This window comes from Nomascus leucogenys, chromosome 6 (assembly GCF_006542625.1).
Source record: "Nomascus leucogenys isolate Asia chromosome 6, Asia_NLE_v1, whole genome shotgun sequence".
NCBI lineage: Eukaryota > Metazoa > Chordata > Mammalia > Primates > Hylobatidae > Nomascus > Nomascus leucogenys.
Window position 1 is genome coordinate 70173028 of NC_044386.1, and position 14754 is coordinate 70187781.

Consider the following 14754-nt stretch of genomic DNA (forward strand, 5'->3'; position numbering starts at 1 on the left):
TTCATAATATTGCAGTGGTATAAATGCCAGATAAAAGTTAAGATTGTAAATTTAGTAAAAGAAAATATACAGAATGGTTTCATTACATTGAAGTACAAGTATTTCTAAGCAATGTGCAAAAATCAAAAGTCCTACGTAAATCTTTTTTTTTTTTTTTTTTTTTTTTTTTTTTTTTTTTTTTAGTAGAGACGGGGTTTCACCGTGGTCTCGATCTCCTGACCTCGTGATCCGCCCGCCTCGGCCTCCCAAAGTGCTGGGATTACAAGCGTGAGCCACCACGCCCGGCCAGTCCTACGTAAATCTAATGAAACATTTGTCTTCATAAAAACCTAAAATCTTCTTTAGTGAAAAAACAAAACACTGTAAAGTTAATAGGCAAGTGGTAGATTGGTAGATAATATTTGTAACATATTTAATCAATACGGATGAATATCAATAATATATAAAGAGATCCTAAAATTGATAAGAAAAACATTTTAATAGAAAAATTTAGACCATGAACATACTCTCTCAGAAGAGTCAAACATAGTCAGTAAGCATATGAAAATGTGTTAAACTTACTCAAAAATCAAGACATAGTATGTTACAACCATGAGACTTTTTCCTCATCTATTAGACTGGGATTAATTTAGAAGACGCAGGGTAATCAATGTTCTCATTCATCATTTTTGGGAGTCCAAATGTGTAGCCTTTCAGAAAAAGTGGCAGTAATTCTCAAAATTTAAATATGTACATATTTTGATTCATAAACTTTACACCAGGAATCTATCTTAAATATGATGCCCAAGTGTGAAAAGTCATATATACATAAAAATGTTCATTTCAGCCTTGTTGATTTAAGGAGAGATTGGGAAGTTCGATATTCATCAACAGGGGAATGAATAAATAAGTTTTGCTATAGCCATACTGCAGAATACTCTGCAGCCATTAAAAAGACTAAGTTTGGCTTATAGGTACTAACCTTGCAGGATCCCTAAGACATGCAGTTTAACAAAACAATGCATATAGAATGATCAATTGCATAATTGTATAGTAACATAATGGAAAAGATTCATGCTGTGTATTGGTTGGGTATGGCCACAATTCTGTTGTTTAACAAACTCACTGGTCTTGAGAAAAATAACTTACTCTTATGAATCTCTGGGTCATGGAGCAGCTCTACCCTGACACTGAAGCAGTGCTCTGGTATGCTGCACCTGATTCTCAACCTCCTGAGTCAGCAGGCTGGCCAGGATACGTACTTCTCACGGTGGTGGCAGAGGTGCAAGGGCCTGGACAAAAACATTTCAGAACTCTTAAGGTCTTGAAAGGAAGAAAAATATTTTTCCATTGCATTTAAGCAGTAGTGCATTTTAGCTAATTTCTGCAATTACCATTGATGTAGTAGATGGAGAAATCTATTAAGTCCTTAAATTCTAATAACATTGATGCCACAAGCCACATTAACAATGTTAAGATTACTCCTTTGAAATGAACAAGTTAACCAGCTTTGCCCTTGTAGAGCTCACAAAGACCACAGATTTTATCCAGCCAATACCACTCAGTAAAAGCACTGGAGTTTTAAACATAGACAGGTTCCCAACACAGCCACAATCCAGCAGGTGAGGGGTTTGCTGGCTCTCTGGGACACTTCCAGGACAGATGTGTACTGTCCTACAAAACAGCTCATGCAATTCAAAGACATCGAGATGGGGCTGATGTCAAAAGCACACTAAGTACTTAATAATGAGTTTGTATGGTTGTATAGTTAATAATTACTGTTAGGAAATCTACAATGGCTAAAATATACCCCTACATTTATCCAGTAAGTAGTGTTTAGATACCTATCTTTTTGAAGTCTAAAAATACGTATGAACTCTAATATCGTTTGGGCTCCTTCTTCAAAGCTGTTTCCCCTTGACTCTTTTATGAGTAAAAAAATATGCATAAAGTACAGACAATGTGAGCCATTTATGAACATCTGATGTGAGATGTTAGGGTTGACTTGGTATGTCCTTTGTCTTGAATGCAATGCTGAGTGGGAAATGGGATTCCTATAACCCAAGGCGTGCAGTGGTTTTATGATTCAATTATCACCTCAGTTTCAGGAGAAGAAAGGCCTATTGCAGCAAGTACCTTGGGTGCTGTATCTGACCTTCATAGTGGTGGTGACTGCAAGGCTTGCGTCATGTTCAGAGAATCAGACAGCTTCTCCAGTGACACTAAAACAAAGACAAAACATCTTTGTTTTACTTACAAGCAGCAAGCCAGATAGAGCTGTATAAAATAGATGCAGAATTTAATTGAGTAGGTACAAAATTACAGTGTAAGTTCAATCCTCAGACTCACCAATACATTTGTGTAAAAGTTAGGCTTTGATTGTAGCAGGGGGCTCTCCAAGACTTGGAATTGGGTTATCTGTGTGGATTCAAGAAAAGCTGGGAAATTTACACCCAAAGTCTCTCTGAGCCATCCTTGCTGGAGGAAGCAGCCTCCTCTCCCTGCCTGTAGAATCTTCCCTTATTTGAAGACCTTTCAATAACTTCACATGCTTGAGCTCCCTGGTAAGGTGATATCTAAGACTCTCAGGGCTCACTCCCATCACCCGTTAGTGCATAAGACCCATAATTAGGGTCACAAATGTCAAGTATCTTCCACAGGGAGAAAGGCAAAGTCCAATCCAGAAGGACATGGCTTATAGGAGAGACAGAAAAAAAAGAGAGAGGGAAGAAAAATGATAAAAAGGGCAATACTCACCAATTCAAAGTACCAGAAACATGGGTAAATGTAGTGCATGAATCCTAAGAACATTACACCACAGAGCACAGAGTTCAACACTAAATAAGGCTGACCCCATCCATGTGAGAGCACTTACAGAGATTCTAGCTGAATGTGCTGATCTGGGCACCATGGAGCAGCTCTCACAGTTTGCGTGGATGGTGGAGTGAATTTGAACTTAATGATGGCTCACATCTGAAGAGGCCAGACTCTCCTGCTCTCTGTGATGGACTTGTTCAGGGAAATCTCTGCATCCCAGAGAACATCCTCTTCCACTATACCCAGGACACCATCTTGGTTGAACCTGGTGAACGAGCACAGCAAGAACCCTAAATGTCTTAATGAGACACATGTGTGGCAAAGAGTGAACAATAAACCCCATGAAATCTTGAGGCCCATGCCTTGGGAAGGTTTCCCCTGGCCCTGTGGTCTGAAGCATGTTTGGGCATTTCTTTCAAAGTGAAAGAGAAGTTGTTATTTCATCTATTACCTACCACTAAAAAATGGGCACGGTGTTGAGAAAATGTCTTTGGAGGCAACAAATACCACATTTGAGAGTGCTGTCCCAACCCATTTATTAAGTAACCAAAAAAGCTCCAAGGTAAGCATCTGGGGCCATGTGGATACACATAAAAGCATAATTGAAGGCAGGGCATGGTGGCTCACAACTGTAATCCCAGCACTTTGGGAGGCCGAGGCAGGTGGATCACAAGGTCAGGAGTTCAAGACCGGCCTGGCCAATATAGTGAAACCCCATCTCTACTAAAAATACAAAAATTAATCGGGCCTGATGGTGGGTGCCAGTAGTCCCAGCTACTTGGGAGGCTGAGGCAGGAGAATCGCTTGAACACAGGAGGCAGAGGTTGCAGTGAGCTGAGATCTCACCACTGCATTCCAGCTTGGGCAACAGAGTGAGACTCCATCTCAAAATAAATAAATAAACAAATAAATAAATAAATACATACATACATACATACGTAAAAGCATAATTGAAGATCTGTTTTCAAGAGCTTCTGGCAAGCCCAAATGAGAATCGCAATGCAAATATCTAGGGCTTTGGAGAAAAGCCATGTTCTATTCTGCATATAATTATTATTTTAAGAATCAACTCTTATCTTGCTATGCTACTGAGCTTTGTCAAGACAAAATGAGAACTCCATGACCACTGTTCATCATGAATTGGCTATACACCGACACACTAGGCCATCAGGTGGGAGGAGAATAAGATTCGGCAAGTCCAGAAACAGGTTTCACGAGTAGGTGACTGCTAAGGACTCCGATTGCTTCTTTTCCTTCTTTCTCCATCTTTTCTTCCCATAATGTACACTTAGGACCTCATTGGGAGTTGCCTATGGCGGCTGGTTTGCAGATGGTTCTGATATGCTGGCATCAGCCATAAGTGGGTTGCTGCCAATGCTACTGTCTCACTCAAGGGTAGCGCTGAAGAACAAAGGGAAAAGGATAGCTTCCCAGTGGACAAAACTTGAAGCAGTAAAATTTAGTTTTTCATTTTGTCTGCATAACAGATGGCCAGAAGTACAGATCTACACAAATTCATGTGCGGTGCTTTGAGTATATGGTCAGAGACTGGGAAAGAATGGCATTGAATAACTAGTGACAGACTGAAGAAGAGATGTGTAAACAGACTTCTCAGAAGGGACACAGGGTGGGGCATACCGGTGTCCCATGTGAATGTTCCCTGAAGGTCATCTGCTACACAGGAGATCAGGGGGATCTGATGACACATTCAGTGGGTGTGCAGGAAGGCTCCGGGGTGTTTGCTCAATGGGTCCAGGTACAAAGTGGCTAAGGAAGTGGTGGTAGAAGCCACTCAAGGGTTCAGCAGCATTAACTTCCCAGGGGAACCACTCAGCTACATGATACGGCAAGCAGATTGCAACACTGATCTCCACCAATTTCTGCCTTGTCCTGATATAATGGCACAATGGCCTGAGAATACTCAGTTACAGTGCCGATCAAGTGACAGCATTCTGGAAGTGGTATCTGCTTTGAAGCAGCAATCAATCAACAGAATACAGGAGTCTGGAAATCAAAGAGGCATAATTGGAAATGGCTCTTCTCATATTCCTTCTGCAGGATTTTTGCTTCTCCCTCCAGAATCTTGTGCTTTGCTGGTTTGGAGATTCTAGCTCCAAAGGGAGAAGTGCTTCTGCTGGAGAAAATAAGGCTGTATCCATTGAATGGGATACTGAGGCTTTATTCTGTCATTTGAGGCTTCTTATTCCACTATAAAGAATAGAGTAACTGTCCTGGCTGATCCCTAAGCAGAAATTGGGTTTCTGCTCACAAGGGAGGTAGGAAGAACCATGTCCCCCTAAAAACCCAGGGGATGCTCTTGAGTGCCTCTTGGCTCTGCCATGTATAATAGAAAATGTTAGTGGACAATTTTGTGGGCTAGATTGTGTCCCCCGAAAAAGCTATGTTGAAGTCCTAACCCCCAATACCTGTGAACGTGATGTTATTTGGGAGTACAGTCTTTGCAAATGTAATCAAGTGTAGATGAGCTGGATAAGGGTGGGCTCTAGTCTATGTGACTATCGTCCTTATAAGAAACAGAGTAGGCTGGGCGTGATGGCTCACGCCTGTAATCCCAGCACTTTGGGAGACCAAGGTGGGCGGATCACGAGGTCAGGAGATCAAGACCATCCTGGCTAACACGGTGAAACCCCTTCTCTATTAAAAATACAAAAAATTATCCAGGTGTGGTGGCAGGCGCCTATGGTCCCAGCTACTCGGGAGGCTGAGGCAGGAGAATGGCGTGAACCCAGGAGGTGGAGCTTGCAGTGAGCAGAGATCGCACCACTGCACTCCAGCCTGGGAGACAGCGAGACTCCGTCTTAAAAAAAAAAAAAAAAGAAAGAAACAGAGAAGAGACACAGACACACACAGAAAGAGTGCCATGTGACAATGGAGGCAGAGCCTGGAATGATGAAGCAACAAGCCAAGAAATGACCAGGACATGCCAGCAGCATCAGAGCTAGGAGAGGGGCCTAGGGTGGCTTTTCTTTCAGAACCTCCAGAAGGAATGCATTCTGCTGACATCCTGATTTTGGACTTCCAGCCTCTAGAACTGTGACAAAATCAGTTTGTTTTTTAAGCCACTACCCAGTTTGTGGTAATTTATTTTGTCAGCCTTTGGAAATAGATATGGACAATAATAGCAACCCCACAAAGGCAGGACTGCTAAGGACTCAGGTCCTTCGGGAATTAAGGTTTGGGTCACCCGACCAGAAAAAGGATCCCCAACTAGTTGAGTTAAATATTAGCTATGATACTGTGGCCAGAAATGAAGACTGTAGCAGCTAGCCATATTTCCTTCCTTATAAATATGTGTGTACACACATGTGTGCATATATGTGCATGTGTGGGCATGCATGTTGTAAACTAAAAATAAAATCCAAGCTGGGCACAGTGGCTCACACCTGTAATCCCAACACTTTGGGAGGCCGAGGCAGGTGGATCACCTGAGGAGTTTGAGACCAGCCTAACCAACAGGGGGAAACCTCATTTCTACTAAAAATACTTAAAAAAAAAAAAAAACCTAGGTGTCGTGGCTCACACCTGTAGTCCCAGCAACTTGGGAGGCTGAGGCACGAGGATCGCTTGAACTGGGGAGGCAAAGGTTGCAGTGAGCCAAGATCATGCCACTGCACTCCAGCCTAGGTGACAGACAGAGATTCTGTCTAAATAAATAAATATAAAATCCAGAATCTCCCACCTATTGAACAGACCCCCTTGTGGCCAAGGAGATCCCAGAGAAACCTGAAAACTGAGTTCCTGGCCGTTACAGTATGGGACGTCAGACATGCCTTGTTACGCCCCCTCCCTTTTATGGTTTAGTCACAACAGCCAGCATTAATGTTAAAATAGAGACCGTAAGAAGGACAGAACAGACTCTTTGTGGCCATAAGATACCAACATAAGATACCAAATTATAAACGGGACCTACCATGCCAGGCAAGAGGTAAGTCACACACCCCTACACTGAAAGGATAAACTATGTTCTCACAGCTTTTTCTTTTTCTCTAGCAGCTAAACAAGCCCTAGCCTCAAGGTAAGCAATACTAAAACAATCACAGTCCATCCAGCTCACAGACAGACACTCACTAAACTCCTGTTCCACCAGCCACAGTTACAGCTTCGATCAGACAAGAGACTGATTTCAGTAACTTTCTCCTGATAAGAGCCCACCAATCATGGACTGGTTCTGGCTGGTTTACAGAGGTTGTGCACTTAAGTGCCTTTGTCTCCTGATAAAACCCATTGACATATAGGGCTTAACTGTAACAAATTTAAATGGTAAGTCTCCACCCCAAGGTGAATATGGGTTGTATGTTACATGCATGTTTGTTCACTAGGCATGTGTCAGGACCACCTTCATGAATATTTATAGCTCCTCCTGTAACTTGTTGAATATATGTGTTTAGTCAACCTATTCAGAATAAAGCTTTTACAACTCAACCCCTTCTCCTTCAAAATGCCTGTCTCCGGGCTTCAGCCAGAGGCATGCTTCCCAGCCTGCAGGATGGCCACCTTGCAGGATGTAACCCTTTATAAGAAATAAAGTCTCCTTTCTGTTTCTAAATTTAAAAATTGTGGATTTTTTTTCAGTTAACAATGTCCATTTAAACTTTTCAAATAGAGGGTTTGCAAATGTTTGGCATGGGAAAACGCAGGCATATTTCATGAGCAGGTGTCAGAAATTAGCATCAATTTTACCAGGTGACTATCCAACAGGGAACAAGGAAGGAATCTCTACCATTTTCATAGAGCCACTGATTGGCCCACTCATTGCAAATGCTGAGCAAGACCTCACCCTCACTCACCCGGTCCTGAACCAGCCTGGCGGAGTTCTTGTCCCACTCAGAGATAGCGTTCTACATCCTATCTGAGTGACACGATCAGCCCCGCCCTTATCAGCCCCCCGTAGATTCCATAATGAGGCTCCTACGAGTCTCTCTCATCTTCTCATTATCTCAACTACAAGCCCTCTCCCCTTTATAGCACAAACTCCTCCCATCCTGTGACATCTGTGTGATCATCAGGAACTTTGATTTTACCCATGGCTTTTTCCTCCTACACTGCTTCCCTCCACTTATCCAGAAACCCATCAATCTCTAAATGCTCTGCTCATGTATAATATCTTCCCTAAACTTCTGCACATCTCTAACCCATTAAAATCACATAGTTTATGCTTAATTCCTCCCCATTCATTTTATGAGATTTTGTTTAGCCCTAAAGATTTTTTCCATCTGGTTTGAAATTCTTACTTCTTTCTCCTTTTCCCACTAAAGTTGATAAGTTACTAAGTCATATTTGCTTTTCCCCCCAAATATTCTTATTGCTATGTACTGTGATTCTTACTGCTGCTGCTAGCATTAGTTCTACAATTGCAAGGGCTGCTACCCGTAATTGCAAAGATGAGGACGCACGATAAGTCCTTACTAGGCTCCAGACCCTGCACTAAGTACTTGTCATGCATCTTTTCCATCATTTAATCCTCACTGAGACCTCGTGAGAGAAGGGTTATCCTTATTCTCATTTTACTTATAGAAAACTGAGGCTTTTGGAAACAGGCTTATGGAAGTTAAGCGATTTTCCCATAGAGAGCTCACTGAAGTGTCCTGTTCCTTAAACAAAGTTCTTTTTTTTATTATTTTTTTTGCCAAATTCAATCTTTAAAATAGAGGAACGATCCTCTTCAAGAGATTTTGATGTCAGAAAGCACTGACTCGCTCAAAGTTCCCCATTTTCAGATTCACTGGCAAGCTGGTTGGTGGGGACATACTTTTGACTGAATCAAAGCTCAGTGGTTTTAAAGTGGAGTTGGGCAGAGCCTAGGCTTTTTGTGAGGGTGCTTAGGTGTCACTATGAAGGCCAGATGAGGGAGAGGGTGAGTGTGAGGGAGTGAGTGAGGCTGGAGCTTCGGCCAAAACAGCTATACTTTTGTCTATGTATATGCATATGTCTATACGTGTATATGTATGTATGTGTATGTGTACATGTGTATGATATGCATGGATATATGCTCATGTATATGCACTTGTGCATGTATTTGCATATGTATTTGTATATGCATTTGTACGTGTATGTGTATATGCATGTATATTTATATTAAATAGTGGATAACTTTTCATTTCCCAGCAGGTTCAGATGCTTTAGAAACATAGTTTGAGATTCACTGCTTTAGGACCACATACTCGTGATGAAAGACAAAAACGAAAAGTAAACAGAGTCAGGGAGATTAAATCTATAACCAACGACAACATGAGTATTTAATGTCAGCTACTCAAGCTCCAGTTTCCCCCTTCTGGTGAAAGGCTTGTTCCCTGGGGTCTTCTCTCTCAAAGGTCAGCGGCAGGAACTCCTTGGGGACTGGATGAGTAACTGGCATCTTTCAGTCCTGGGGTTGGGCTGTGCCTGTGGCTCCGAAACTCAGAAACTCCTCAACCTGTGACCTCCTGGGCTGGATCTGGCCCTAGCCCTGCCACTCAGACTCTGTGACATCTCCTCAAATCCTTCCCGCTGCAGCAGAATGGCTACTGTGCTGCTCTCCAGCCAGCCTGGGGACTAGGGTCTCTTAGGGCTTCATTGTAGGACGCACCTTTTATCCTCTGGATAGTTTTTATGACTTTGTTCATTATTTACAGGCCAAGTTCAGTGGCCCCTGTAAACACAGTCACAATCTGCAACCCTGCTCCTAAATTATGATCTTATTAAGAAATAGATTCCCACACAACTGGCACAAGGATGCCAGAAGCCAATATTTCTAATTTGTAAATGTTTAGACTTATTTTCTCTCACCAAAATGTGCCTCTGAAAGCCCCAAGAGAAGAGGAAATAAACAAATAAAAGTGAAATATGCAACCAGCAATGAGGATGATTCCGTTACTTCAACTATGCCTAAGATAGCCTGACCTTTAGCTGGAAATGGCCAGTCCCTTCCGGACTGTTAGGCAGATAACTAAAAGTCAGGGGCTTCATGAAGAGGGTGGAGATGAAGTGAGGCTCGCCAAGGCCTGCCTGTCATCCCATCGCTCTGAGGTGATGGGTGGTTCTATCCTGTTTCAGAAATTAGCACACTGAGCCTTTTGAACCCTGTAGGTCTCTCCTAGATTGCAGCCTGTTGGGTGCTGTCCCTCAAGTGGCCCTACCTTCTTAATGTGAAGAGCAGCACTCAGGCAATATGACTTCCTCCAGCTTCTAAGGCAAACAAAACTTCAAAGTCTGATTAAGCCTTTCTTTTTCTTTACAGCAGATCACTAACAGAGCCTTTTGTACATTGCAAACATTTGTAAATATATATTAATATTTGTTCTAGTCCTGACCTGAACAGAACTTTTTGCATGATGAAATGCGTAAACCTCATCCTAGAAATAAATTAGCATTCTGGATAAATATTTTAGCATTTTTATGAAGTTTTTTTTTTTTTGAGACAGAGTTTCGCTTTATTGCCCAGGCTGGAGGGCAGTGGTGTGATCTCAGCTCGCTGCCACCTTCGCCTCCCAGGCTCACCAGATTCTCCTGCCTCAGCTTCCCAAGTAGCTGGGATTACAGGTGCCCGCCACCATGCCCAGCTAACTTTTGTATTTTTAGTAGAGACAGGGTTTTGTCATGTTGGCCAGGCTGGTCTTGAACTCCTGACCTCAAGTGATCCGCCCACCTCAGCCTCCCAAAATGCTGGGATTACAGGCGTAAGCCGCCGTGTCCGGCCTTTATAAAGTTTTTTTGTTTTGTTTTGTTTTTTGAGACGGAGTCTCGCTCTGTTGCCCAGGCTGGAGTGCAGTGGCGCGATCTCGACTCACTGCAAGCTCCGCCTCCCGGGTTCACGCCATTCTCCTGCCTCAGCCTTCTGAGTAGCTGGGACTACAGGTGCCCGCCACCATGCCCAGCTAATCTTTTTGTATTTTTTAGTAGCAACAGGGTTTCATCGTGTTAGCCAGGATGGTCTTGATCTCCTCACCTCGTGATCCACCCACCTTGGCCTCCCAAAGTGCTGGGATTACAGGTGTGAGCCACCATGCCCGTCCCATAAAGTATTTCAATGGGCTAAGAATTCTTCCAAACCTCAGCTTAACACCTGCTCTGCTGATTCCTGACAACTCCAACTGGGTCCCCAGGACTAGACAAAGATTTCAAGCTTCCTTTAGCAGCTATGTTGCTCTTTGCACCCATGCCTGCAACTCTTTAATTTTTTTTTTCTATAAAGCTTTCTAATGTCAGTCTTTGAATTCGCTTCCTAGAGATCTGGAAGATCCCTTGCACCAAGAATAGCTAAAGTTAAAAGAAATATATAACATAGTTGAAAAGGAATGGAAGTCGTAGTAGATGTAGATTGAATTTTCCCTGATGTTTATAATTATTTGCAATTACTCATGTCATTTTCATCCTTTTACAAGATCATGGCCCCATTTCATAGGGGAGAAAGCTAAGGGTAAGAAGGTAAAGGGATCTGCCCAAAAGCTGACAACTAACCCACTAAAGGCTCAAGGTCTTACTTAGACTCCATTTATTTTCTAAACCAAATGTTTCTGCTCTTTCCCTCACATCACAAGGGCATGCAGAAGGATGCTTATAAATCACCACTGACTGCTGGGGTGGAAAGGAGAAATGAGTGCACAGACCAACATGCAGATTCACCTGCAAACACGGTACACACCTGTCCTGGAACTCTCTCCTTGCTCTGGAGCTAAGGATAATACAGAGAGGACAAACACTGAGGTTTTAGTTCCAGGCACCTCTGTGCCTGGAGACAGGCAGCACCTTAAAAACACATGATGAGGCAATTTGAATGTGAAACATCAGGGTGCTTTCCCTAAAGCATCCTTCATGTTCCATCAGCAATTGCTCTGTGGGTGCAATTGGTTTATGTTTTCTCCTGCTCTTTGCACAGTCTCTCCAGATACGACTTCCTCCCTCTGTAAGGGAACACGAAAAGCATTGCCAGTTTTAAAAAAAATTGTTAATAAACATACAACTTGCATGTGCTTGCTTGAGACGTCCATTACTGAAGAATTGGCTCTAGAAATTCTAGAATAGGAGGGAGCACTGATACAATTATGAAACTGATCCTCCCAAGCAAAATACTCTAACTTTTTGTTAACAGAAGAAAAAGGCTTTGAGTCAGCTTTCAAAATCTTTTCAGTTTGTGCCTTTGAACTTTATGATGAGGGTGGGGAAGAGCAAAATCTACTAGTCAAGCAGAGACCTTGTCTGCTTTCCTTCCACAGACTCAGAAACTGGTAGAAATGAACTGCCTTTAAAGACAAGAGGCAATTGCAATTCCATGAGCACCAGCCTTACATCCCCATCATTTATGTGCTGAGAAAGGTGACAGCAGCCTTCCAGGGCCTTGGTATTCAGATTGGCAAACTCCACAGCAGGAATGCTGAGTGAGGCAGAACTTCCTCAGAAAAGTGTTGAATCAGTACATTTCAATGGAACAACCCCCAGAGGCATAATATTTAGTGATTTTAGCCTGCATTATTTATTGACTCATCAGGAGTTTGTGGGTTTAACATTTTATTAATATGGCACCAGGTCATCTGAGAAAGTGGTAGCCACAGGAAATCTTCCCAGAAACACATTTTCATATTATCAACAGTGACCTTCGAGGACTAAACAGAGTCCCCACTGTGTCTCTGGGGACAGATAGAAAATGCCACATCTTCTACAAGCCATCTCTCTCTAAGGAAGTCAAGTGGCAGTGAGTAAAATCCATACCTACTTTAATTCTTTTATTGATAATCTTGCAGTCCTTATTCTGTGCCTTCAGATTTATACAGATCTGGGGCAGCTGCAATCTCTAGGACCTAAGGTAGGTTTGGGTACTTAAATGAGTCCCTACTGTTTCATTCGTTAAGTGACCCCCAGATGTCTGGCATCAAAGAAAACTTTCAGTATTGAGAATGTAGAATCAAGATCAAACAAAATCTATATCCAAAGGAATTTGAAAAGGGAATCAATCTATAGTATCAGGTTTCAGTAAGATACAATTTAGCCATTTTCCAAACAAAAGGAAAACTCAATACTCATGATTTTTCTCTCCTATATTACATTACATACTACTTTAAGATAATCACAAATGCAGAACAAACCACCATCAGATATTCTTCTTAAAGAGATTGCTAGGGATTTGGCCTAGAGATTTGGTTTGCTTTAATATCAATGATTAATATTTCTATAAGTTTATATTGATTGATATTACAACATTTCAAAATGCCATTTAAGAGCTCAAACAAGAAATAAAGTTGTTAAGAATACTTTTACTGTGTTGGACATCGATTAGATAGATAGATGATAGATAGATAGATAGATAGATGGATAGATAGATAGATAGATAGATAGAATATATAGTCATGTACCACATAACAACATTTCAACCAACAATGGACCACATATATGATGGTGGTCCCATAAGATTATAATGGAGCATATATAGAAACCTAACTTATGGCACTTGTTATTGGCATTGCAGATCAAGTAGGGGAAATGACTGATATTTAGTAATGATATTTAGTAATGATGCTGGGAAACCATTTTCATATGATTTTCCATATGAAAATAAATATATATATAATAAGTATATAATATTATAAATATATATGATAAGTATATATTATAAATATATATAATATACATATAATAATATGCATATACATCATCTAGGTTTGTGTAAGTACACTCTATGACATTCACACAATGACAAAATTGCCTAACATTGCATTTATCAGAATGTCTCCTCATGATTAAATAATGCAGGACTGTATATAAACATATAGACATATAGCATGCATGATAACTTTCTCATGCATGGCTGAGACTAGGGCTCTGGAGCCAGATTTTTAAATTCAATTCCCGGCTGCACCAGCTGTGTGGCCTTGCCTAGGATGACTTGCCTTCCCATTTTGAGCCTCAGTTTCCTCATTTGTAAATTGGAGGTATTTCTAGTACCTACTTTGTATGTCTGTAAGAGCTAGCACAGTACCTGACACACGGTAAGTGCTAAATAAGTGTTGACTATTATTTCTATGTGTTTATTTTATTATCAATTCTTTTTTGGACCTCAGGTGCACAGGACTCAAGCACACCACTCAGATCAAGGCTCCTCATTAACTTGAGAACAGCCTCTCTTTCATTTTATATGTTTTGTTCCTGTATTATTCTGTTCTCCCATTGCTATGAAGAAATACCTGAGGCTGGGTAATTTATAAAGAAAAGTGGTTTAATTGGCTCACCGTTCTGCAGGCTGTGCAGAAGGCATGGTGCTGAGTACATAGCTGAGCATCTGCTCAGCTTCCGGGGAAGCCTAAGGCAACTTAAAATCATGGCAGGTGGTGAAGGGGAAGCAGGCACATCACATGGCCAGAGCAGGAAGAAGAGAGAGAGAGTGAAGGGGGAGGTGCCATACAGTCTTCAACAACCAGATCTTGCAAGTACTCACTCACTGTCATAGGAACAGCACCAAGGGGAGAGTGCTAAACCATTCATGAGCAACCACCCCCATGATCCAATCACCTTCCCGCAGGCCTCACCTCCGACATTGGGAATTACAGTTCGACGTGAGGTTTGGGCAGAGACACAGATCCAAACCTTATCAGTCCCCATCTCCTGCTTCATTCTACCCCTGAGCACAGGTTTCATTTTAATTTAATTTAATGTAATAGTTGGTATGCATTCTTTCCTTGTAGATGACATCATAAAATGTGTAGACCTGTTTTGTATGCATACATTTTAAATTACGTAAATGCAATTTTGCTTCTTCCTTTTTCCCTCAGATAAGTGTTTTTAAGATATCCTTGTTGCTGTGTGCACACCTTGTCAGTATCATGCATTCACCATATTTTACATGTCTATTACCACAGTTGTTGGTTGAATTGTGTCCCACCAAAAATATGTTGAAGCCATAACTCGATATAATTAAACTAAGATGAGTTTTTACTGTATTCAAATCCAAATCCTAAATCCCTAAATCCA

The 14754-nt window shown here is 41.6% G+C and overlaps 1 long non-coding RNA gene across 1 annotated transcript; it reads right to left on the reverse strand.

Moving 5' to 3' along the window:
* Positions 1-470: 470 nt before the first annotated feature.
* Positions 471-2629, reverse strand: LOC115835495. The gene is made up of 3 exons (XR_004030483.1): positions 2329-2629; positions 2116-2201; positions 471-1271 (listed from the first exon to the last, which is right to left on the reverse strand). It is a non-coding gene; the product is annotated as an uncharacterized LOC115835495 (long non-coding RNA).
* Between the last annotated feature and the right edge of the window lie 12125 nt (positions 2630-14754).